This window comes from Anabrus simplex, chromosome 12 (assembly GCF_040414725.1).
Source record: "Anabrus simplex isolate iqAnaSimp1 chromosome 12, ASM4041472v1, whole genome shotgun sequence".
NCBI lineage: Eukaryota > Metazoa > Arthropoda > Insecta > Orthoptera > Tettigoniidae > Anabrus > Anabrus simplex.
In genome coordinates, this window is record NC_090276.1 from 45,000,768 (window position 1) to 45,028,130 (window position 27,363).

The 27,363-nt window shown below is 44.2% G+C and overlaps 1 long non-coding RNA gene across 1 annotated transcript in view; it reads left to right on the forward strand.

Moving 5' to 3' along the window:
• The window catches only part of LOC136884390 (uncharacterized), a 130,013-nt gene that overhangs the window by 78,192 nt on the left and 24,458 nt on the right, over nucleotides 1-27,363 (forward strand). The window lies entirely within an intron of this gene.

Below are 27,363 nucleotides of genomic sequence, written 5' to 3' on the forward strand. Positions count from 1 at the left end.
GTGTCCCATTTATCGTTCGCTACGTGCGCAGCACAGCGGCGCATTTCACATCATGAGCATACCTCAGTGACGTCAGTCTACCCTGCAATTGGCATAAAGTTCTGACCACTCCTTCTTGGTGTTGCATTTGCTCTGTCAGTCAGTGTATGTTAGTCATAATCGGATATCCCCCCGTGGGTGGGGACGGTAGAATAACACCCACGGTATACCCTGCCTGTAGTAAGAGGTCCCCCTGTGGGTGGGGGCGGTAGAATAACACCCACGGTATCCCCTGCCTGTCGTAAGAGGCGACTAAAAGGGGCCTCAGGGGCTCTGAACTTTGGATCGTGGGTTGGCGACCACGGGGCCTTCAGCTTACTTATGCCAGGCTCCTAACTTTCATCTATTCTATCTGACCTCACTTGGTCAACTCTTGTTCTTTTCCGACCCCGAGGCTATTAGGTTTGCGAGGGCTAGGGAGTCTTTCATTTTCACGCCCTTCGTGGCCCTTGTCTTTCTTTGGCCGATATCTTCATTTTTCGAAGTGTCGGATCCCTTCCATTTTTCTCTCTGATTAGTGTTATATAGAGGATGGTTGCCTAGTTGTACTTCCTCTTAAAACACCACCACCTGAGTCCTGACATTGCTTCCACTTACTTGTGCCAGGCTCCTCACTTTCATCTATCCTATCCGACCTCTCTTGGTCAACTCTTGTTCTTTTCCGACCCCGACGCTATTAGGTTTGCGAGGGTTAGGGAGTCTTTCATTTTCACGCCCTTCGTGGCCCTTGTCTTCTTTTGGCCGATACCTTCATTTTTCGAAGTGTCGGACCCCTTCCATTTTTCCCTCTGATTAGTGTTATATAGAGGATGGTTGACTAGTTGTACTTCCTCTTAAAACAATAATCACCACCACCATCTATCGGAGACAGTACAGAATTTGTCTTCTTCACAGGCTGGCCAATAGAAACGCAAAAATGTTTCCATTTTGCATATTTACTCAACCTCGGTTGTTTTGTTTGTTTGTACTTCTTTGGGTAGGTTGGTGGGTCCCTGGAAAGCATAAAGAAAAGATCTCTACTCTATTCTACTTCAGATATCTTTTCAAATCATTTTTTCTATGCTTTCTCTTCTTCTCCAATGTGCCTCCTGGGTAGTACAGTGCTACCAGGATGTGTTCTCAGAGAATGTCTTCAGGATCTTACTGACCAAATGTTATCACCAGAGCCCGGATTTCCATGCAAATGCATGTTTGTAAATAAGCTGGGTACACTTCTGAAACTTTGCAAATATTCGTTTTATAACTAATCAATTCCAAATAACCGTACTTTTTCCGTGCATGTTTGCATGTTTTGGCCTTTTTGGGAGAAAATTCATGCATAATGCATATCTTGAAAATTTTGGTTTTAATACCGAATAATTCGACATTTATATTGGATTATATGACTTTTCTTCTGACTTTGACGAATACATTATGTTATCTTGCATGATAGTTCCTTGTTTGAACACTGGTTTGCAGAATTTGGGACCGTACGTCCACGTTATTTGTCTGCTATTGAGAGAAAAAGAAAATGTATTCCTGGCATGCTTCTTGAAAACCAAAGTCAGATGCGTAGAGGTCCTATAATCCAGTTAGCCAAGTACTTTCTTATCAGTTGCTTGAGTAAACATTGACATAAGCGGGAAGACCGCTCTAATCCTTAGAAATAAGGTGTCTCAGTAAAAACTGAACCTTAAATTTTGCATTACTAAATGACTGCTATTTCTTCTTTTCGTCTGTGTTAGACTAAGAAATCAAAACCTGAATGACACTTCTGTGACGCTGCGTTTCTGAGATAGCAGCTTACAGACCTTGGCTTTGTACTGAACCCTTTTCTGTTTTCTTGGAATTTCCTACCCCGAATTATGAACTCTCACTGGTCACACGTCTGAGGCCAAAATAATTGAGAAAAGAAGGGAGTAGGAAGGCAGCAAGCTTACACGCTTCAAATTGTAATTTAGTGTTGCACTGTGCTGTGCAGTATTGGTGTCATGCCACCTGTTGAAAGACCTCGTGTCTAAATGGATTGAGGGAAAGGAATTTCTAAGTTCATTTTTTAAAAGAGAGAACTTCAGATATACCTCGTCCTAAATGTCTTCATTTAAGTATGAACCTATCACTTCTTCTGACGTAGAAACATCATTTTCTGTGTTGAGGGATGTTCTTTCAGATAAACGAATGAACTTTAAATGAAGAAAATGCGGATAAATTAGTTGTTATACAATGTTTCAAAAGGAAATGAAAATATAACAATCTGGAACTCAATTTTCATAGTGCATATTTTCTAGTTTATTGTGCATGTTCCGTCATTTGATAGTGCATGAATGCATGCATATTTTGAGATTTGATACTGCATGGAAATCTGGGCTCTAGTTATCACATAGGTCGCCTTGGAACTTGGCTGTGACAACGTCCTCCAAAGTTCCTCCTGTACGTTCGGTACATGATTAACGGCAATGCTGAGAGTCATGAAGGATTATCATGGAATGTTAGTAAAGTACTTTGTGACTGGACGAGAACAGTGATTGCTCCTTATCTACAAGCAAGGCAACAGGAAGGATTGCAACAACTATAGAGGTACTTCATTGATCAGTATACCAGGCAGCTGTTCACTGGAATTACGGAAGGGAGGGTCAGATCAGTGGTTGAGAGTAACTTGGATGAAAACCAGTGTGGTTTCAAACCACAGAGGGGCTGTCAGGACCATATTTTCAGTGTGCGCCAGGAAACTGGAAAACACCACGAAATAAATAGACAGTTATGTTTCGAAGATCTAGGGAAAGCATACGACAGAGTACCGAGGGAAAATAGGTTAGTCGTACTGAAGAATTATCGGATATGGGGTGGATTATAAAAAACAATCAAGGAATTTTATGTTGACAATTGGGTTACAATGATAATTGATGGCAGAATGAGTTCCTGAATTAAGATACTTACTAGAGTTAGACAAGGCTGTACTTTTTTACCTTTGTTGTTCATAGTTTACATGGAATATCTACTGAAAGGTATTCCGTTTTTTTTTTTTTTTGCTATTGGCTTTACGTCGCACCGAAACAGATAGGTGTCATGGCGACAATGGGACAGGAAAGGGCTAGGACTGGGAAGGAAGCGGCTGTGGCCTTAATTAAAGTACATCCCCAGCATTTGCCTGGTGTGAAAATGGCAAACCACGGAAAACCATCCCCCTGTGGGTGGGGGCGGTAGAATAACACCCACGGTATCCCCTGCCTGTCGTAAGAGGCGACTAAAAAAGGCCCCAGGGGCTCTGAACTTTCGAGCGTGGGTTGACAACCATGGGGCCCTCAGCTGAGTCCTGGCATTGCTTCCACTTACTTGTGCCAGGCTCCTCACTTTCATCTATCCTATCCGACCTCGCTTGGTCAACTCTAGTTCTTTTCCGAGCCCGACGCTATTAGGTTTGCGAGGGCTAGGGAGTCTTTCATTTTCACGCCCTTCGTGGCCCTTGTCTTTCTTTGACAGATATCCTCATTTTTCGAAGTGTCGGATCCCTTCCCTTTTTTCCTCTGATTAGTGTTATATAGAGGATGGTTGCCTAGTTGTATTTCCTCTTAAAACAATAATCACCACCACCACCATAACCGGAAAAACATCCCCCTATGGGTGGGGGCGGTACAATAACACCCACGGTATGCTCGGCCTGTCGTAAGAGGCGACTAAAAGAGGCCTCAGGGGCTCTGAACTTTGGAGAGTGGGTTGGCGACCACGGGGCCCTTAGCTGAGTCCCGGAATTGCTTCCACTTGTGCTAAGCTCCTCACTTTCATCTATCCTATCCGACCTCTCTTGGTCAATTCTTGTTCTTTTCAGACCCCGACGCTAATAGGTTTGCGAGGGCTAGGGAGTCTTTCATTTTCACGCCCTTCGTAGCCCTTGTCTTCCTTTGGCCGATATCTTAATTTTTCGAAGTGTTGGACCCCTTCCATATTTTTCCTCTGATTAGTGTTATATAGAGAATGGTTGCCCCGTTGTACTTCCTCCTTAAACAGCAATCACCACCACCACCACAACCACCACCACCACCACCACCACCACCACCACCACCACCACCACCACTCAACCCCCCTGCAGGTGAGGGCGGTAGAATTACACACACGGTATCCCCTGCCTGTCGTAAGAGGCGACTAAAAGGGGCCCCAGGGGCTCTGAACTTTGGAGTGTGGGTCGGCAACCACGGGGCCCTTAGCTGAGTTCTGGCATTGCTTCCACTTACTTGTGCCAGGCTCCTCACTTTCATCCCCCTGTGGGTGGGGGCGGTAGAATAACACCCACGGTATCCTCAACCTGTGGGTGGGGGCGGTAGAATAACACCCACGGTATCCCCTGCCTGTCATAAGAGGCGACTAAAAGGGGCCCCAGGGGCTCTGAACTTTGGAGTGTGGGTCGGCGACCACGGGGCCCTTAGCTGAGTCCTGGCATTGCTTCCACTTACTTACGCCAGGCTCCTCACTTTCATCTATCCTATCCGACCTCTCTTGGTCAACTCTTGTTCTTTTCCGACCCCGACGCTATTAGGTTTGCGAGGGCTAGGGAGTCTTTCGTTTTCACGCCCTTCGCGGCCCTTGTCTTTCTTTGACCGATATCTTCATTTTTCGAAGTGTCGGATCCCTTCCATTTTTTCTCTCTGATTAGTGTTATATAGAGGATGGTTCCCTAGTTGTACTTCCTCTTAAAACAATAATCACAACAACAAAACAACAACCTTCCATTTTTCCCTCTGATTAGTGTTATATAGAGGATGGTTGCCTAGTTGTACTTCCTCTTAAAACAATAATCACCACCACCACCTCCGTTCCACTTTTCCCTCTGATTAGCGTTATATAGAGCGTTGCCTAGTTGTACTTCCTCTTAAAACAATAATCACCACCACCAACCACCACCACTCAACTCTTCTTCTTTGCCAACCCCGACGGTATTAGAACACTCGAGGCCTAGGGGGTCTCATTTTCACGCCCTCCGTGGCCCTCCCTTGTCTTCCTTTGACCGATACCTTCATTTTTCGAAGTGTCGGATCTCTTCCATTTTTCTCTCTCTGATTAGTGTTATATAGAGGATGGTTGCCTAGTTGTACTTCCTCTCAAAATAATAATCGCCACCATCACCACTGGTACTCAGAAAGAAAGACGCTAATTTAGGAGAGAAATCGATGGATGAGGTGGTACGTGTAAACCGGGTTTTGTGGTGGGGTCATTTGAGGTGAATGAAGAAGGAGAGTTTACGTAGGAGATTAATGTACTCGGTCTTGGAGGGTAAGAGAAGTAGAGGAAGGCGATGGTTGCATTCAGTCTCTAATGATTTAAAGATAAAAGGCCACGGAGTTAGTTACAAGTAGAGGTTTGTAGAGGCGTTTAGTTCATTCATGAGGCTTGCACATTGAGGGCTAAAAGGCATAAGAGTCCATAATGAAAATGTATGTGTGTATGTCTCTCATACTCGACCCTTTGCCCTTCACAGGGCGTGGTGCTATCATGAGATTCTCTCTTGATGTGATGCTTCCAAGTTTGCAGTATATAGCTGCAGCTGGTTCATTCATCTGGTTGGGATCTTCCCCTGGGCAGTTTGTCATTGATCTTGCCATCTACAAAGAGCTTCTTCATACTGCCTGTTCTTCTAGTGTTGTTGAATCGGTGGCTACATTTCTGGAATATATCATTCAGGGAATTAGAGTAGGTGAAGAATTTTATGATCCTGTATTGATTAAGAGGAGAGTACCTCAGGGCTGTATTATTGGACCTATATATTTTCTAACGTACAGGTAACTAAATTGAATCACAGGTAAGTATTTTTTGGATTATATTATACTGTAGAGCAGGGCCTCTCAAACTGCCAAATCTCACGCGTGCAAACTGAGACGCAGAGTTCCTGTGCACAGTGCATCGGTCCCACTCGACTCGGCTCGGCACGGTCCAACGCTTGGTCTCTGGGGTACTTGGCTAAGCTCGGCTCAACTCGGCGGTACGGAGCAAGTGAGGAAGAGGGAGAGAGGCGGAGTGAGTGAGACAGGCGTGGGGAAAGAGAGAGACAGCACTATTGCTCCAAATCGAGGAGTGGGGGTCTGCATTCTGGTCAACCAAGCGAAGTCGTCTTTTACACCGTGCACAGCTGAGAGGCCGTGCTATAGAGAGTAGAAAATAAATTCCAGGAATCTCGCATTTATGCCAAGTTCGTCCAGTACGGAGATGTTTATGCGGTGTTAATTCGAGGAGATTGTGAGGATACGCCAACATATACTCACATTTAATATACCATTTAAGTTATTCGAGCTGGCGAAGGAGGACGTATGACATTTAGACTACTATAACAAACCTGAACGTAAGTTTGTATTAATTCATGCCAAATGGACTGTATCGCTACTGAACAATCCAAGGCTTTTGATAAGATAGATCGTCGGAGATTGCTGACGGAAATGAGGATTACTGGACAAGGCAAAAGAGTTGTTGAATGGCTGGCTGGCTGGAATATATCATTCAGTGAATTAGAGTAGGTTAAACATTATATGATCCTGTATTGATTAAGACGAGAGTGCCCCACGGCAGTACTATTGGACCTATATATTTTCTGACGTACAGGTAATTAAATGGAATCACAGGTAAGTATTTTTCAGAAGATGTAGGGAGTAGTAAATAAATTACAGGATTGCGAGCGACTGTAAAAAGACATCGGCATGGACAACTAGCAATGGTATAATGGTAAATAATATGAAAATTCAGGTTGTATCACCAAGAGAAAGCTGGGTTTTTGTACCGTCCCCCCCTGTGGGTGGGGGCGGTAGAATAACACCCACGGTATCCTCTGCCTGTCGTAAGAGGCGACTAAAAGGGGCCCCAGGGGCTTTCAACTTTGGAGCGTGGGTTGACGACCACGGGGCCCTCAGCTGAGTCCTGGCATTGCTTCCACTTACTTGTGCCAGGCTCCTCACTTTCATCTATCCTATCCGACCTCTCTTGGTCAACTCTTGTTCTTTTCCGACCCCGACGCTATTAGGTTTGCGAGGGCTAGGGAGTCTTTCATTTTCACGCCCTTCGTGGCCCTTGTCTTCCTATGGCCGATATCTTCATTTTTCGAAGTGTCGGATCCCTTCCATTTTTTCCCTCTGATTACTGTTATATAGAGGATGGTTGCCTAGTTGTACTTCCTCTTAAAACAATAATCACCACCACCAGTAAATAAATTACAGGATTGCGAGCGACTGTAAAAAGACATCGGCATGGACAACTAGCAATGGTATAATGGTAAATAATATGAAAATTCAGGTTGTAAGTATCACTAAGAGAAAGCTGGGTGTTTGTACCGTCTTCAGCATTAGAATTCATCTTAGGTAAGGCCCCATTACCCTGTGGGTGGGGGCGGTAGAATAACACCCACGGTATCCCCTGCCTGTCATAAGAGGCTACTAAATGGGCCCGAAGGGCTCTGAACTTTGGAGCGTGGGTTGGCGACCACGGGGCCCTTAGCTGAGTTCTGGCATTGCTTCCACTTACTTGTGTCAGGCTCCTCACTTTCACCCCCCTGTGGGTGGGGGAGGTAGAATAACACCCACGGTGTCCCCTGCCTGTCGTAAGAGGCGACTAAAAGGGGCCTCAGAGGCTCTGAACTTTGGAGCGTGGGTTGGCGACCATGGGGCCCTTAGCTGAGTCCTGGCATTGCTTCCACTTACTTGTGCCAGGCTCCTCACTTTCATCTATCCTATCCGACTTCCCTTGGTCAACTCTTGTTCTTTTCCGACCCCGACGCTATTAGGTTTGCGAGGGCTAGGGAGTCTTTCATTTTCACGCCCTTCGTGGCCCTTGTCTTCCTTTGGCTGATATCTTCATTCTTCGAAGTGTCGGATCCCTTCCATTCTTCCCTCTGATTAGTGTTATATAGAGGATGGTTGCCCAGTTCTACTTCCTCTTAAAACAATAATCACCACCACCACCACCACCTCTTTCATTTTCACTCCCTTCGTGGCCCTTGTCTTCCTTTGGCCGATATATTCATTTTTTGAAGTGTCGGATCTCTTCCATCTTTTGCCTCTGATTAGTGTTATATAGCGGATGGTTGCCTAGTTGTACTTCCTCTTAAAACAATAATCACCACCACCACCATTAGGTAGGGCCCCTTCCTCAAAGACGCGCAGGTCACCTTTCAGACCTTCACCAGGTCTCTTTAGAGACCGCAAGCCTTTAGTCTCGCAGTTCCTAATTTAGAAGATCCGGACACGGGAACACTGTGATAATGTGACCACGTCATGCGAATGATCTCATCACAGGGTTTCTCAAGTTCAAGGTCGAACCATTTTATGATGAATTGGCAATAAACATCTTTTTATGATCACAGACACAAAGTGGGTGTGACTTATTACCTGTTAATGTCATCCTTGAATTGGATATGAATTACGAAATACGGCTTCAAAAAATACCATGTTGCTATGTTGCATACCCGGCAGCGTACTTGACCACAGCTATTGAAACTAGGTCCCGAATTGAACAGGCAAGGACTGTATTCAAGAGCAAACTTCCCTGTAACAGGGACTTTAAAATCAATCTCCGTCTCCGTTTACTTCGGTGTTTCGAATTTTCTGTCTTATTTTATAGTGCCGAGACTTGGAACATAACAGAGAACACCACCAAAAAACTTCGATCCTTTGAGATGTGGTGCTACCGACGCTTACTCAGAATATCATAAGTTTGCAGAATTCTTAACAATCAAGTGCTCCAACGCTAACCGGCACAGCGAAAAGCGATGCTGATGATGATAATGATGATGATGATGATGCTTGTTGTTTAAAGGGGCCTTACATCTAGGTCATCGGCCCCTAATGGTACGAAATGAGACGAAATTGTATGATAATTTAAAAACCCATAATCCTCCACTGATCAGAATTGGAAAAGGTGAGGACGAAGAATGAATGGAAGGATATGAAGTTAAAGCAATCAGTGGATCCGACCCACAATGCCCCACATTCCCAGAAACTTAGCGTTAAACTATAGTATTACTGACCAAGGGACTGCTTCTAAAGCACAATACTGACTCGATGATCTTATAGCCGAAACGGGTCCAAAATCCAGGTCATCGGCACCTCATAATGGTACTTATCGCTAGGAAAGTAGAACCATGGAATTTGTCATGTTGCAGTACTATTAAAAAGTAACGTAGACACGCGGTATTCCACACAGTATGGTACTATGCACAGGTAATGAAATTTGCACATATAACAAGTATAAACGACCCATGGTGTTCCCCGCGTATGTATGTTCAATCCGTCAGCGATGCCGCTGGTGGGATCCTCAACAGGTCTGCCATCATTATCATAGATGGCCTAGGCATCACTGAAGAGGCGTACTAGGGAAATGAGAAGTGAGGTAGTTAGTTTCCCGTTGCTTTCCTCACCAAGCCAGAGTTGCTATTACATATCAGTCTGCCAAGCCCATTGATCCCCAGGGGCTCTAAACTTTGGAGCGTGGGTTGGCGACCACGGGGCCCTTAGCTGAGTCCTGGCATTGCGTTCCCCCTGTGGGTGGGGGCGGTAGAATAACACCCACGGTATTCCCTGCCTGTCGTAAGAGGCGACTAAAAGGGGCCTCAGGGGCTCTGAACTTTGGAGCGTGGGTTGGCGTCCTCGGGGCCCTCAGCTGAGTCCTGGCATTGCTTCCACTTACTTGTGCCAGGCTCCTCACTTTCATCTATCCTATCCGACCTCCCTTGGTCAACACTTGTTCTCTTCCGACCCCGACGCTATTAGGTTTGCGAGGGCTAGGGAGTCTTTCATTTTCACGCCCTTCGTGGCCCTTGCCTTTCTTTGTCCGATATCTTCATTTTTCGAAGTGTCGGTTCCCTTCCATTTTTCTCTCTGATTAGTGTTATATAGAGGATGGTTGCCTAGTTGTACTTCCTCTTAAAACAATAATCACCACCACCACCACCACCCACAGGGGGATCCTTTTTCATAGTATGTCTCTCGGTTATGGCCAACCATGAGTACATCACAGCCTGCAAGAGCACATCTAACGCCTCTCTTTGATAAAATGTGTCTTGCATGATCATCCATCAGGACATCACAGCCTCCAAGATCACATCCAACGCCCGTATTTGATAATTTTGAAGATGTTGACAAAGTTTTATTTTTTTACGGAACAGCGTTGATCGAGAATTATTTATGTTGTTTTTCGTTATTTCTCAAGCAAAGCCGAATATTTTCATTTGTTTCCATTTTATTGTCAGTGATAGTGGACGTTATGGGCTTCAGAAGTTGCATACATTCACCAGATCTGTTTTGCTACGTGTGCGGCTACGAAACAAACAAATCCAATATGTGCACTAATCTTAGCTAAAGACATGTTCATTAGTTGTCCATGTCGCAATCAATGCTCTAGTGGAACTTCTGTCTGTGAGTTGTTTTTCTTTGTATAATGTTAAACATATGTAAACGGTTGATGTATATCTCAAGAGCGGTGGGTGATAGAGACTAAAACCCCTGTGGGTAGCGGCGGTAGAATAACACCTACGGTATCCCTTGCCTGTCATAAGAGGCGACTAAAAGGGGCCTCAGGGGCTCTGAACTTTGGAGCGTGGGTTGGCGACCACGGGGCCATTAGTTGAGTCCTGGCATTGCTTCCACTTACTTGTGCCAGGCTCCTCACTTTCATCTATCCTATCCGAACTCCCTTGGTCAACTCTTGTTCTTTTCCGACCCCGACGCTATTAGGTTTGCGAGGGCTAGGGAGTCTTTCATTTTCACGCCCTTCGTGGCCCTTGTCTTCCTTTGACCGATATCTTCATTTTTCGAAGTGTCGGACCCCCTTCTTTTTTTCCTTCTGATTAGTGTTATATAGAGGATGGTTGCCTAGTTGTACTTCCTCTTAAAACAATAATCACCACCACCACCAGGCTCCTCACTGTCATCTATCCTATTCAACCTCCCTTGGTCAATTCTTGTTCTTGTCCGACCCCGACGGTATTACGTTTGGAGGCCTAGGGAGTCTTTCATTTTCACGCCCTTCGTGGCCCTTGTCTTCCTTTGGCCGATACCTTCATTTCCCAAAGTGTCGGATCCCTTCCATTTTTTCCCTCTGATTAGTGTTATATAGAGGATGGTTGCCTAGTCGTACTTCCTCTTAAAACAATAATCACCACCACCACTTGTGAGCTTGCATTCGGGAAATAGTGGGTTCGAATCACACTATCGGCAGCCCTGAAGATGGTTTACCGTGGTTTCCCATTTTCACACCAGCCAAATGCTGGGGCTGTACCTTAATTAAGGCCACGGCCGTTTCCATCTCATTCTTAGGCCTTTCCTATCCCATCGTCGCCATAAGACCTATCTGTGTCGATGCGACGTAAAAAATTGCTAAAAATGCAATAAAAGCACTTTAACGCCCCTATTTGATAATATGTGTCTCGTACGTCACATCACAGCCTGCAAGATCACATCTAACGCTTGTTTTTTACAATATGTTTCTCGGTTATGGTCAATGGCCAACCATAAGCAAATCGCAGCCAGCAAGATCACATCTAATGCCCCTATCTGATAATATGTCTCTCAGTCATGACCATTTATCCCCCTGTGGGTGGGGGCGGCACAATAACACCCACGGTATCCCCTGCCTGTCGTAAGAGGCGACTAAAAGGGGCCTCAGGGGCTCTGAACTGTGGAGCGTGGGTTGGCAACCACGGGGCACTCAGCTGAGTCCTGGCATTGCTTCCACTTACTTGTGCCAGTCTCCTCACTTTCATCTATCCTATCCGACCTCCCTTGGTCAACTCTTGTTCTTTTCCGACCCCAACGCTATTAGGTTTGCGAGGGCTAGGGAGTCTTTCATTTTCACGCCCTTCGTGGCCCATGTCTTCCTTTGGTCGATACCTTCATTTTTCGTTTTTCACTCTGATTAGTGTTATATAGAGGATGGTTGCCTAGTTGTACTTCCTCTTAAAACAATAATCACCACCACTTCATGACCATTTATCAATACTTCACACCACAGCCTGCAGTGTTGCTAGGTAACATGGTGTCACACGTTTTGTATCTCTAATTTCGTGACGCATATTTTCAGATAAACCCGCTTCAGAAGACATATTATGTCTAAAAGATAAACTGCGAAAGGCCATAGAACACCTCTGACATGCCGGGAACGTGTTTTGTACAATTTACCACCCACTTCATGGACGCAGATGTACAGTTTCTTTGCGAGGCGTCCTCACATGTAAATGACAGCTGAATGGTGTAGGAGTGGGTAAAAGTTGTACTCTTTGAACAGCATCTTCAGTCATCTTCTCCGCAGTCACTGATAGCATCCTATTTGATGTGAATTCATACTCAAGTTAACTTTGGTCCTTTTTGAAAACCATGTTGATATCGACTGCATTAACGGAAAGAAGGCCCCATCTTTACTTACAAACAACAATGCTCTGGTCCCCATGACGGAGTTAAGAGTAACATGCAGCCAAGTATCGAATCCCAGACCTCTCACTTTCTCTTGTACGTTAAATTATGTGTAAAAGTAGAGCGATGTAAAGATAATTTAGTTTGCAAATTCAGAACCGTCTTGCAGAATGCCAATGATTGTAGCTCGCTAAGGTCAATGCATTAGAATTGCTACATTTCGGTTCGATTTCTCTCACTGTATCCTATCCTGTGACAATACAGTTCAATAATAGACTACCTGAAATGCTACAGATATTCCGTCTACTTTACATTATATCCTATTTTTAGGACATACATACAGCTTTCTTTTAATATCGAAAATATATGTCTTTATACCATATTCCCTTCGTTGTCATGTTCTAAGACAAGAAAATGCTCTTTTTTTGACATGCTGCCGGGTAACGGACTAAACTGGTTAGTGAATTTCCCTGCTAATGAATCAAGATTATTATTTTCTGATTTAATGAAATAGTCTTTGTAAATTATGAGCAAAAACACAAGAAATTGTAGTTGAAGCATTTAACTTCCTCTCCTAGTGCAAACAACATATATTGAAGGGACTAAAGATGTTGATCCAAACTATTTCCTATTTTAGATTACGGCGCTGTAATTTACAGCGAATCCTTAGAGAAATATAATACCAAACTCCAGTGAGTTCAGAATTCCTGTGTGCGTTTCGTCTTCAGTATGCGTAAAGGATGTCATGTAACATCTTACTACAAAGCCACAGAGTGGTTGAAACTCAGGGATAGACGATCATACCCAGATGCTTGCTTACTGCTGAGAATTTTAAAATCTAATGCTCCCGCATATCTGACCAAGTCCTTTGTCGAGATGAGTCAAGTGCATGATGGGGACAATAGGTTTACAGCTAGCACCCTTAAGGTTCCACAGTATCGCACGTTAAAGTTTAGCAAGGCGTGTATTGCCATTGACTTTCAATATTATACAATGATCATAAACAGTGTTGCCAGCTCAGCGGATTTTCCACTAAATTTGAAGGAATTTTAAATGGAACAGCGGAGACATTTTCCATTTAGCGGACAGCAGATTTTTGACGTATTTTCAAACTTCTATTAATGGATTTAAGCGGATTGGTTCTGTAACAAGATCTTTATTCCTAAGGAGAAAATTACTAACTCGTTAGTTAAATTAACTTATGTTGCATACTGCACGTAAGAAAAATATGACCCATCAGTCTTCTTTGCTCATCATTACCAACAGATCTATATTATACTACGTAGACTGGCGGAAGTCTTGCCATCTTTGAAGAAAATTGATGGCTGCTCCGCCATGTTTTCTGGTGGCAGAAAGGAACAAGTACTCACTTATAAAACGATATATTTCTTTTTGTATTCCTCTATTCGTGTTTTCCCCCTGTGGGTGGGGACGGAAGAATAACACACACGGTATCCCCTGCCTGTCGTAAGAGGCGACTAAAAGGGGCTTCAGGGGCTCTGAACTTTTGAGCGTGGGTTGGCGGCCACGGGGCCCTCAGCTGGGTCCTGGCATTGCTTCCACTTACTTGTACCAGGCTCCTCACTTTCATCTGTCCTATCCGGCCTCTCTTGGTCAACTCTTGTTCTTCTCCGACCCCGAGGCTGTTAGGTTTGCGAGGGCTAGGGAGTCTTTCATTTTCATGCCCTTCGCGGCCCTTGTCTTCCTTTGGCCGATACCTTCATTTTTCGAAGTGTCGGACCCCTTCCATTTTTCTCTCTGATTAGTGTTATATAGAGGATGGTTGCCTAGTTGTACTTCCTCTTAAAACAATAATCACCACCACCACCATCCCTGTGGGTGGGGGCAGAAGAATAACACCCACGGTATCCCCTGCCTGTCGTAAGAGGCGACTAAAAGGGGCCTCAGGGGCTCTGAACTTTTGAGCGTGGGTTGGCGGCCACGGGGCCCTCAGCTGAGTCCTGGCATTGCTTCCACTTACTTGTGCCAGGCTCCTCACTTTCATCTGTCCTGTCCGGCCTCTCTTGGTCAACTCTTATTTTCCGACCCCGACGCTATTAGGTTTGCGAGGGCTAGGGAGTCTTTCATTTTCACGCCCTTGGTGGCCCTTGTCTTCCTTTGGCCGATATCTTCATTTTTCGAAGTGTCGGATCCCTTCCATTTTTCCCCTCTGATTAGTGTTATATAGAGGATGGTTGCCCAGTTGTACTTCCTCTTAAAACAATAATCACCACCACCACCTTCCGCTTTTCCCACACCTGTGAGATCGCTGATTCGAGATGTGTCGCGTTTTATGGGTTTGGCCCTGTTTTACGGCTGGACGCCGTTTCTGACGCCAACCCTATGTGGGGGGATGTAATCACTATTATGTGTTTCTGTGGTGGTTAGTAGTGGGATGTGTTACCTGAATATGAAGAGGAGAGTGTTGAGACAAACGAAAACATCCAGCTCCCGAGCCAGAAGAATTAATCAGGCGTGGAGCGTGGTTTGGCGACCACGGGGCCCTCAGCTGAGTCCTGGCATTGCTTCCACTTACTTGTGCCAGGCTCCTCACTTTCGTCTATCCTATCCGACCTCCCTTGGTCAACTCTTGTTCTTTTCCGACCCCGACGCTATTAGGTTTGCGAGGGCTAGGGAGTCTTTCATTTTCACGCCCTTCGTGGCCCTCGTCTTCCTTTGGCCGATATCTTCATTTTTCGAAGTGTCGGACCCCTTCCATATTTTCCCTCTGATTAGTGTTATATAGAGGATGGTTGCCTAGTTGTAGTTCCTCTTAAAACAATAATCACCACCACCTAATCAGGCGTGGTTAAAATCCTCAGCCTGGCCTGAATTCGAACCTAGGACCCCCTGAACCGAAGGCATCTACACCATTATGCCAAGAGTCGGACCTTGTAAATATATTATTATTATTATTATTATTATTATTATTATTATTATTATTATTATTATTATTATTATTATTATTATTATTATTATTCCAAATGCCTGGGTTCGTTTTTAGGCCAGTACAAGTGTTCTAATTCCGCACTGAGAACTAGAATGACGTTCACTTGATAGCTCTTAGTTACAGGAAGAAAGCACACAGTGAGAAGATGACGCTGCTGACCTAGTGTACATAGACGAACATTGGTTGCCATGGTTACAGTGATGTCAGGGAAATTGATGACGCTAATTCCAGATTCACCTCCAGCCCGAAAACCTACCCATGTTAAAACAAATAAACTGGGAAGCAAGGAACTAGTAAGGAAATTATAAAGAAGAGAAGGAACCAAACAAGGAAAAGAGAATATTTGTGAGATAGGGTGCAAGGAAGTAAGGAGAAGAAATGAAACAAGCAACCATGCAAGTACAGGGAAGAAAGGAAGTAACTAGGGAAATAGGAAGAAAGAAACGAAGTGAATATGAGAACAACCAGGAATGTAACCCTCCAGTAGCCAGACTTCGGTTTGTGTTTGTCTAGTATGAAGCAGGCGGAAGTTATTTCACAAAGAAAGTTCTAAAGAAAGACTTCATGCCCTGACCTTGGCAGATATGTCGACTAATAATTAGTCTTCGCGGCGCATCCTCGCGGAGAATGTGTTGTAGAAAGCGAGGAGGTGAACGTGCCAGGGGAGGTGTTTGGAGCCCACCCAGCAAGAGGGCCGAAGAACTATTTAAGCATTGGACCGGCCCATCAGCACTGCACTCCATACATCATCTGAGCCAACAACTCCTCCACAACTGCAGTCACCATGGCAGCGTACACGGGACTCGTGAGTACCTTGTAGTCTTATCCACACAGTATTTTAGTGATATGACAGGGATCATCTGAGACACTTCTTCTTCCTGGAAATTTTCCACCTACTAGGAGTCGGTACTGTATATGGACCAGTGGCGGTGCGTGGATAAAACATCTGCGGATTCACTGCTTTGAAAAATATACTTTGTTTAAATTTATTGTTATTTTGTGTAAAATAGGGACATTACTTGATTAGCAACGCGACTTTCCTGCGACTGAAGCTCGAAGAAATTACCAAAGAATGAGTAATGAAAGAGGGAGAATATAAAGTGTAATTACTTTAAGCTGCTCCTGTTTCGTCTGATGAAATGAAATGTCGTATGGCTTTTAGTGCCGGGATATCCCAGGATGGCTTCGGCTCGCCAGGTGCAGGTCTTTCCATTTGACTCCCGTAGGCGACCTGCGCGTCGTGATGGGGATGAAATGATGAAGACAACACGTACACCCAGTCCCCGTGCCATTGGAATTAACCAATTAAGGTTAAAATCCCCGACCCGGCCGGGAATAGAACCCGGGACCCTCGGAACCGAACGCCAGTACGCTAACCGTTCAGCCAACGAGTCGAACGTCTGATGTTGAAGTTTTTCCTTGCAGTGGAATAACCGCTTCAAGAAAGTGTTAGGCAGTTTAAAGTTATTTATGACGCATTTTGTTATTTACTTATTGTAAAACTCTAAAAGTTTACATTATTTACATAACCTTCAGGCCCGGAGGCCCCGGGTCCGATTCCCTGCCAGGTTATTGATTTTTACTTGGATCTGAGGGCTGGTTCGAGGTCCACTCAGCCTACGTGATTACAATTGCGGAGCTATCTGACGGTGAGATAGCGACCCCGGTGTAGATAGCCAAGAATAACGACCGAGAGGATTCGTCGTGCTGACCACACGACACCTCGTAATGTGCATGCCTTCGGGACTGTTGCGCCTTGGATATTGATGTTCTTTTGGCTAACGATGCTATACCCACCGTAGTTACCAAAATATTCTGGTTCATTTCTGCCAATTATATCATAAACGCAATATCGTGAAATTAAAATTCCTTTAAAACTTGCCATATACGGCAAATTGTAACCGCGCGCTTGGAGACAGTGCTTCGACTAAATTCGGGGCTGTCCGTGTCTATCGTTGGTCTACCCACCAGCGACACCTTCACTATATCCTCGGCCACCCTCCTTATGTCCCACAGCCCCGCACCCTTGCTCCAGAATTGCAGGTCACGGAAAGCAACCGAGCGCTGATGTCGAAACTATCGCTTCGTGCGTGAATATACAGAACTACTTAAAGAAATAGGCCCTTGATAAACTATTCTACTAAGAGTTATCTATTTCTAGGGGTTTCACTGAACCACTGAACACATAGAACATCCGGATTTTTCCTAGTGCCAACTCCGTGCGGAAGAATGTATTTGCTCTTGCGTGTTTGTGATTTGTAGTGTGATTTGTTGTAAGTGAATATGTGTGTTAACACGAACACTAACATCCAGCACTCGAGAAATAAAGAGCAGTGTCTCTCAAATAAGGTTCACTTCTTCCCAACCCCGCCTAATTTCCTGGCCCTTTAGGTGGCCCGCCCCACCCCTTCAGAGTGGGGAATAAAAACATTAGAAAAAATAGGGTTTCTTAAAGAGGACTGAAGAAGTACAATTCTCTTGTTTACTATAACTACCGTATTTTTCGGCCATAAGACGCACCCTACTATTTTGATGAAAATTTACGGAAAAATGTACTGTAACAGGTCCATTAGATCGGACATTATGTACGGTAAATTGTCACTACCGGAACTTGCTACTGTTTACAAAGTGAAAGATTTTCTTTCTATCCTTCCTTGAAGGTTACCTAATAATTATTTTATTTGCTTTACGTCCCATTAACTACTTTTACAGTTTTTGGATTAGCCGAGATGTCAGAATTTTGTCCTGCAGGAGTTCTTTTACATACCAGTAAATCTACTGGCACGAGGCTGACGTATTTGAGCAGCTTCAAATACCACCGGACTGAGCCAGGATCGAACCTGCTAAGTTGGGGTCAGAAGGCCAGCGCCTCAAGTGTCTGAGCCACTCAGCCCGGCTATGCTATTGTTTAAAGGAACCTAACACCTAGGTCATCGGCTTCCAAGGGTATGAGATGAAACCTAATTTAATCTATATTTTAACAGTTTATTGAATTCATTTTTTTATTCTCTCCGGTATTATCTGCCGGTGAATCATTAGGCATTGATATATCTCTTAAATTCAGTAAACGTTAAGTAATCCTAAAATCAAATCGCTAATGAACACGCCAATAATTGCAGGCGAAGACTTGCCCTAGCCCGCAATACAATCTGTACTTAACGGGTTGCATACACTTGAAGAGCAAAGCTTCACGTAAAGATAAGGGCGAGGCTACACGATGATAAATGTCGGCGACTATAGGCAAACATGCAATTTCTACCAAATTTGGTACACGTATGACTTAATACTATCTGGAGAGAAATACCGAGGGAGTATGACACAGGTAGCACCACTAGGGGCACAGTGGATTATGGTGTGACGTGTAAAAATAATAGAAAACTACATATAAGGTTGCGGTAATAAAGCCCAGCAGGTATTAAGGCCCACTGTTTAATTTTCGCATTTGCCGTTTCTTTGGTCGGTAGTAAACACCTACATGTCTACTTACTGTCTATGCCTGGTACGTGTTGAAGAAAGTGATAACTCGGCCCTCCTCAGTATTTGGTTGCTAGGTCAGAGTCAAGACTCGAGAAGGGGAGTTGATCTCATTTTAATAACTTTCCTTTGGAAAGGGAAGTAAAAAAGGGAATGTTAGTATTGGGATAGCATTAAAATAATATATGTATTTAATAGTGTATTAAATAAGTAATGAAACGGTGTACAATTTATCGAACTTGGTTAAGAACACAAGATGATGCAATCGAAAACCCTCAAAGTCAGGATGCAGGAAATAAGGCCCACGCTTTGCAACATGTGGGCCTTATTTTCTCCAGCTGCTACGAAAGATTTAGTCCCAATTTAATACAACTATATGCTAACCCAATGTTATCTTAGGTCGTAATGTTCCACAAATATACTAAATAGACTAAAATCATTTTAAATAAGCAAACAATTCTATATTTTTTATCCAGTGTGCACATTGCTATTGATCTGAACTTGAAGTCGAAGACATGTTCTTACACATGACTTTTGTATTAAAGACTACCGCGGTGGTCTCAGGGATGCATGCTAGCTCCTCGGCCTGGATTCGATTCCCAGTATTGGCACGTGATTTAGAAAAGCCAGGAGGGCAGGAGATCTAGAATGATGTTATCGCAGCGTCGTGAGAACATCTGTGAGTAGTGGCTTCGGTCAAAAAACCAAGGGAAGCGTTAGGCTTCGGCCACAGTGCAAGTGGCGAGCGGAGCGTTGCGTTGTGTGGCGGCATAGATGAAACTCAAACCTGCGTTAGCAAATGCATGTGGCCATAGTACCAGCGGAGCGTCAGGAGCCGCTCACTCCTGTCTGAGATTTCAGCTGCGCCGATAGTAGGGACCGTTACTGAAGTAAACGATTGTTTTCTGACTTCGTTTTCAAAACATCAAAGACTCTTATTTCATGCTGAATTAAATGTTATCTTAAAGTAAATTAGTTTTCTACATAAGTGAAAGAAAAAGTTAAAAATGACTTTGTCTGAAAATTAAGTGTTTTTGAATGTTTTTGTGATTAAAATTTCAAGAATTTTATATTTAGTGGTTATGATTAGTTTTTTAAAGCACATTAGCTTAGCTTTTCGAAGTAAGATCAGAGGAAATTATGCTTCCTGTAACTTTTAAAGATGAAAATTCAGATCTCCTAACTTAGCATGGTGAAATAACCATAATATATTTTCAATTTAAAAAAGTCAACATAAATATTTTTGAATTAATTAACATGTCTTTTAATACTTCTTATCTACAAAACATGTCTTTTCCTCTCCCAATTTGACGTCTTAATTGCCCATAGAGATGAGGTTAAGGTACTCTTCCCCTGAGGGCCTTATTACATGTTAGAGCAGGAAATAAGGCTCAATTACATTAATTACATAATTGTGCTATGTGGGAACCACGGATACATTTTCCCCCTGTGGGTGAGGGCGGTAGAATAACACCCACGGTATCCTCTGCCTGTCGTAAGAGGCGACTAAAAGGGGTCCCAGGGGCTCTGAACTTTAGAGCGTGGGTTGGCGACCACGGGGCCCTTAGCTGAGTCCTGGCATTGCTTCCATTTACTTGTGCCAGGCTCCTCACTTTCACCTATCCTATCCGACCTCCCTTGGTCAACACTTGTTCTTTTCCGACCCCGACGCTGTTAGGTTTGCGAGGGCTAGGAAGTCTTTCCTTTTCACGCCCTTCGTGGCCCTTGTCTTCCTTTGGCCGATATCTTCATTTTTCGAAGTGTCGGACCCCTTCCATTTTTCTCTCTGATTTAGTGTTATATAGAGGATGGTTGCCTAGTTGTACTTCCTCTTAAAACAATAATCACCACCACCACCAGCCTCATCGGAGGGTCTGCCTTACAAGGGCTGCACTCGCTTAGAAATAGCCACACGAAATTATATTACCGTTTCGAATAAATTTATCCCGTTAAATACTATTTTAAAGGGAAATTTAAAAATACACGAACTGTGCCAAACATTAACTGCAACATGTATGTATGTTGGGTATTTAGCCCTAAGGCTGGTTTGATTCTTCACAGCTCCGCCAACATCTGCCATAAATAGCCTAGGCGTCACTGAAGAGGCGTACTAGGGAAATGAGAAGTGAGGTAGTTTCCCGTTGCTTTCCTCACCGAGCCAGAAATTGCTATTACATATCAGCCCACTGAAATGCATGCACTAACCGACCCTATGAGTAATATTTTCACACCATTCAGAACAGGGACTGGCTGCATAGGAATGGCATTACTAGTATCACTCATACCTCAGTCACTTTCATATTGTCAAAGTCCGACTCGTTGGCTGAATGGTCAGCGTACTGGCCTTCGGTTCAGAGGGTCCCGGGTTCGATTCCCGGCCGGATCAGGGATTTTAACCTTAATTGGTTAATTCCAATGGCACGGGGGCTGGGTGTTTGTGCTGTCCCCAACATCCCTGCAACTCACACACAACACATAACACTATCCTCAACCACAATAACACGCAGTTACCTACAAATTGCAGATGCCGCCCACCCTCATCGGAGGGTCTGCCTTACAAGGGCTGCACTCGGCTAGAAATAGCCACACGAAATTATTATATTGTCAAAGCCAAGGATGAGACTGAGACAGGTCAATGAAAGTAACAAATTTGATATAGCCCATGCCAGAAGACATAGTGCACTGTAAACACTACATCTCGCCAGCAAAGGCATAACTGGGACATATAAAAGGAAATTAATGGTGAAGTGGTGAGAAATATTTGTTAATCGTGAAACGAGGAGATAATCAGCCTGTATTAACATTATTCTGAGAATACGAGGGAAGAGATGTGAGAGATTAAAATATACAGATGTGGCATTTAAAGGCGTTTATATCCAATAACTGAGTATCGTTATTCTGCGGGATGTTGAATATACTCGTATAGGGTAACATTTCGGCAGATCGTCGTCTCTCCAAATAATACAACTGAAGGGATTTTATGTTATTATTATTATTATTATTATTATTATTATTATTATTATTGTTGTTGTAACATATGGGACCTGCAGGAAATCGAAAATGGAAAAGAAAATCTTGAGAAAATCTAGAACTACTGACAGGTACTGATGAGATATGAAAGAAAAGGAAGTACGAGGTCTTTTATAGAGACACTAATATTAGAGACACTGTAAATATCAGTGTCTCAAAGGGTCTCAGGCCCTTCTGAACCGAAAGCCATCACGCTGACAATTCAGCAAGTCAGGTTATATCGTCAGGTCTGGTCGGGATTTTAACTTCGTTTACTTAATTCTTTTAACTCGGGGACTGGGATTTGTGTTAATCTTAATTTCAATCCTCTTCACTCACATACACCACACCCCACTACCAGCCACCGCAGTAACAAACAATAGTCAACATATCCCTCCACATAAGGGTGGCGTTAGGAAGGGCATCCAGCCGTAAAATTGGGGCAGATCCACATGTGCGACTCAAATCGCACCCGCGACTCCACCACATAGCATAATAAGCGGTGAAAAATTTATTACTATTATTATTATTATTATTATTATTATTATTATTATTATTATTATTATTATTCTCTCATTTCGTGTTCGCTAGTTATGGATCATGTCATTTCAGATGCCTCCTTCCTTCAATAACTTGTACCCAGTTCCTTTTTCTCTTCAGTCAATATATTATCTGTTTTTAGTTCGAAATTTCTGGGAAATCTTGGCATTTTTGAAGCTTATTATTATACCGTGTGATTCAGCCGCCCCTTCCAATGTAGTTTTATGCAACCCAACTAACGCGCGACATGTTTATAAGGTAGCTATTTCCCTGCACGCGTACTGTATGGTACTTATGTCCAATGAGCACAGTTTCCACACGATTCTGAACCTTACGGACAGGTTTTATCGTCTGCCCGCAAAACACGACCCCTTGAAATCATGTAATCATGTAGCGTCGTCTTTTGAACGTGTAATTATGTTACTGTGTTGTGCCTCGTGACTGGGTGTGACGAAGACGGGAAACAATGAATCAAAACTACGTAACAGTGCAGTAATTAATGTCTTTAACACCGAACTCGATGGCGTATTTACTCTACTCTAGTCGTACTACCAGCATGTTACCAGCAGTGTAGCGTAGCGGATGTGGTAAGGCGTTAGCCTAGAAACTGACGGAATGTGCCATCAGCAATTCGAAACCTGCATCGTTCAAATATTTTTTGCATCGGTACGATGTTTGAATACGTAAACACAGACCCATGTTTGCCACATTCAAACAGTATAAAAAATGGAATGGCGTATGGTTTTTAGTGCCGGAAGTGTCCGAGGACATCTTCGACTCACCTGGCCCCAGGGGCTCTGAACTTTGGAGCGTGGGTTGGCGACCACGGGGCCCCTAGCTGAGTCCTGACATTGCTTCCACTTACTCGTGTCAGGCTCCTCACTTTCATCTATCCTATCCGACCTCCCTTGGTCAACTCTCATTCTTTTCCGACCCCGACGCTATTAGGTTTGCGAGGGCTACGGAGTCTTTCATTTTCACGCCCTTCGTGGCCCTTGTCTTGCTTTGGCCGATATCTTCATTTTTCGAAGTGTCGGATCCCTTCCATTTTTCCGTCTGATTAGTGTTATATAGAGGATGGTTGCCTAGTTGTACTTCCTCTTAAAACAACAATCACCACCACCACCTCTTCGACTCACCACGTACAGGTATTTTGATTTGACACCCGTAGGCGACCTGAGCGTCATGATGAGGATGAAATTACCCCAGGGGCTCTGAACTTTGGAGCGTGGGTTGGCGACCACGGGGCCCTCAGCTGAGTCCTGGCATTGCTTCCACTTACTTGTGCCGGGCTCCTCACTTTCATCTGTCCTATCCGACCTCTCTTGGTCAACTCTTGTTCTTTTCCGACCCCGACGCTATTAGGTTTGCGAGGGCTAGGGAGTCTTTCATTTTCACGCCCTTCGTGGCCCTTGCCTTTCTTTGTCCGATATATTAATTTTTCGAAGTGTAGGTTTCCTTCCATTTTTCTCTCTGATTAGTGTTATATAGAGGATGGTTGCCTAGTTGTACTTCCTCTTAAAACAATAATCACCACCACCTGAGGATGAAATTATGTTGAAGACGACACATACACCCAGCCCCCGTGCCAGAGAAATTAACCAATAATGGTTAAAATTCCCGACCCTGCCGGTAATCGAACCCGGGAACCCTCTGACCAAAGGCCAGCACGCTAACCATTTAGCCGTGGAGCCGGACCAAACAGTAGAACGACGCTGTTATTCACCTTGTGTCCTGGTTAGTGCCTGAATGTAATCTCTGCTTTCATTCGGCATGTTTTCCACAGAGGAATATGTTGACATGCTCCTAATTTATGGGGAAGTAAGATAAAACGCGTGCGAGGCACTACGTATGTACCAGGAACGGTATCCCGACAGGCGACACCCAGCTGCTACGACATTCCGCCGTGCTGAAAGATGCCTAACGACAACAGCCGTGATTTCCAACCAGCCACCAGTCCGCGATAGGCCCGTTACATCGGGTGAAACAGAAGAGGCCGTTCTGGAGGAAGCTCGTAATAATTCACACATTAGTACAAAGGCGATTGCACAACAAGTGTCCAGCCGTCCGTCCGGCGAATAATGCATGAACATAACTTTCACCCGTACCATCTTGAGCTAAACCAAGATCTCCATGGGCGGGATTTTGAAGACCGAATGGAGTTCTGTCAGTGGCTATTAGTCAGGCTAAACAATGATGCATCATTCGTATCGAACATCTTGTTCTCGGACGAATCGCGCTTCCACAATAATGGGGACATCAATCGCCGCAACATGCACTATCGGAGTCCGAACAATCCTCACTGGGTGCGACGGGCGGCACATCAAGTAAGGTGAGGTGTGAAATATTGGGGAATCGCCTGATTAACCTTATTTCTTTGAGGGCCATTGGACGGGCCCACGCTACCTTCATTTTTTGCGTCAGAAACTCCCACTGTTGCTGGAGTATGTGCCTTTGCACGATCTTTTGACGATGTGGTTGCAATAGAATGAGGCCCACCATATATGATTTTAACCGTTCGTAACCATCTGAACGAGGAACTGCCAGGGAAATGGATAGGACGAGGAGGCCCAGTTTCTTGGCCAGCCAGATTACCCGATTTAATGGCGTTAGACTTCTTCTTGTGGGGACATTTGAAGAACGTTGTTCACACTCAAGCACCGGGAAACCTCGACCAGCTCCGGCAACTCATCACGGACGCCTGCAGAGCAATTACACCTGGAATGTTTCAGCGCGCAAGACGTTCTATTGGATACCGGGCCCGAATGTGTATAACCAAAACGGTCATCACATCGAGCTTTTGCTGCGAGAAACATTGTGAGGGCAGTTATATTCCTATTATTTCCGGTCCGTAAGTGTTCGGACTGCTAACTATTCAGCCCTTCTTAGGGCCACAAACACACTCATTCGCACACAATTTGCAAGAAAGTGGGTATTGAACTTACATTACATGCGGTACGTATTAAAGAAATATTTCAAAAATATGGAATCTTTGCCCAGGACTCGAACCTACCACCTCACACGTAAACCCTCTCCGCCGCATCTTAACGCTCAGTGCAGCTTACAGAATGTATTAGGTTTAGTGCGGTCTCAATATTAATTTCATGTTTCACCGACGTGTCAGGTTCGTATGACCTAGAACGTTCACGCATGCCTTCCAGTGTTTAATACGATTATAATATTACAGCATCCTGTCATGGTAAGGCGGTAGCTATCCGGTTGTGTTGTCCGAGCATACTGGCAGGGCAGATGTATTCACGAAGTAATTAATATTGCGAGTTGCATAAAACTACACTGGAAGGGGTGGCTGATTCACACGGTATATCAGTACTTATAACACCCATTTCTTCCAATTTTCTTTCCATCTTAGTAAAAAGGGACCATAGTTTTCATGTTCTAGAAGTAGGTAAAGATCTAGTTAATCACGGATAGTGCCAGGATCCTCACTTCATCTATCCTATCCGATCCCTCTTTGCCAACGTTTGTTCTCTTCCAACCCCAACGGTATTAGGTTCCCCAGGCCAACGGGTTCTTCTTTCATTTTCACGTCCTTCATGGCCTTCGTCTTTTTTTCGGAAGTCTTAGACCCCTTCCAATTTTCCTCTCAATAGTGTTAATAGAGGATGGCCGCCCAGTTGTACTTCCTCATAAAACAATAATCACCGCCACCTTATTAGTTGGGTACCTAGTCTTTTCTAAAAGGAAATAATGAAAATCTGAAAAAGACGCTCATGGAGGGAAAGATTTTACATACTTTAAAATACATGATAAATTGACTGGCATTATAATGAAGTCTATCGAGATAATTTATTCGTTACATTTTTTTACACAATCTATCCGTTATTTTCTTGGCGTGGAAAACCAGGTTTCACGTACATGCAGGAAAGTTTTTTAAGCAGAGGTAAAATAAATAATTTATCTAATGCATTCATAGCATAGAAACTACTGTGAGAATTTTAGACCTACTTTTCTCTTCCTTCATGTGCCGTATCTGATCCTCCCCAAAGACATGGACGAGCAATACGGCGAACTCTCTTCGGTCTTTTGAGAGTTGAAAATGCTGATGGACATTATGGACGCTTGTCCCTCTTCTTTGCCCATCCCTTCCATTCTTCCGATCCCCCCGCAAGGCCCCTGTTCAGCATAGCAGGTGAGACCACCTGGGCGAGGTACTGGTCATCCTCTCCAGTTGTATCCCTGACCCAGAATCTGAAGCTCCATCCCCCTGTGGGTGGGGGCGGTAGAATAACACCCACGGTATCCCCTGCCTGTCGGAAGAGGCAACTAAAAGGGGCCCCAGGGGCTCTGAACTTTGGAGCGTGGGTTGGCGACCACGGGGCCCTCAGCTGAGTCCTGGCATTGCTTCCACTTACTTGTGCCAGGCTCCTCACTTTCATCTATCCTTTCCGACCTCACATGGTCAACTCTTGTTCTTTTCCGACCCCGACGCTATTAGGTTTGCGAGGGCTAGGGAGTCTTCCATTTCCACGCCCTTCGTGGCCCTTGTCTTCCTTTGGCCGATACTTTCGTATTTCGAAGTGTCGCACCCCTTCCATTTTTTCTCTCTGATTAGTGTTATATAGAGGATGGTTGCCTAGTCGTACTTCCTCTTAAAATAATAATCACCACCACCACCACCACACCTCTGAAGCTCCAGGACACTGCCCTTGAGGCGGTAGAGGTGGGATCCCTGATCCCTCGCTAAGTCCGAGGAAAAAACCGAACCTGGAGGGTAAACAGACAAAGAAGAAGAAGAGGTTAGGATGCAAACTAATTTTGTTAGTAGGAAGTGTCAACCAACCCGCTCTTCCATAACGTAGCGAGAGTAACATAAATTCTAGGGGTTCTCATACACCGTACACCTAATGTTTATGCAAACCTCATAACATAACCGTTGTGCAGGCTAGGGTATACTTGGTAATGGCTTCAGCAAGTTTGCATTCTAATCTATCATTGCCTAAAAACCTGGCTGTGCTTATAATATTAGCTGTAAAA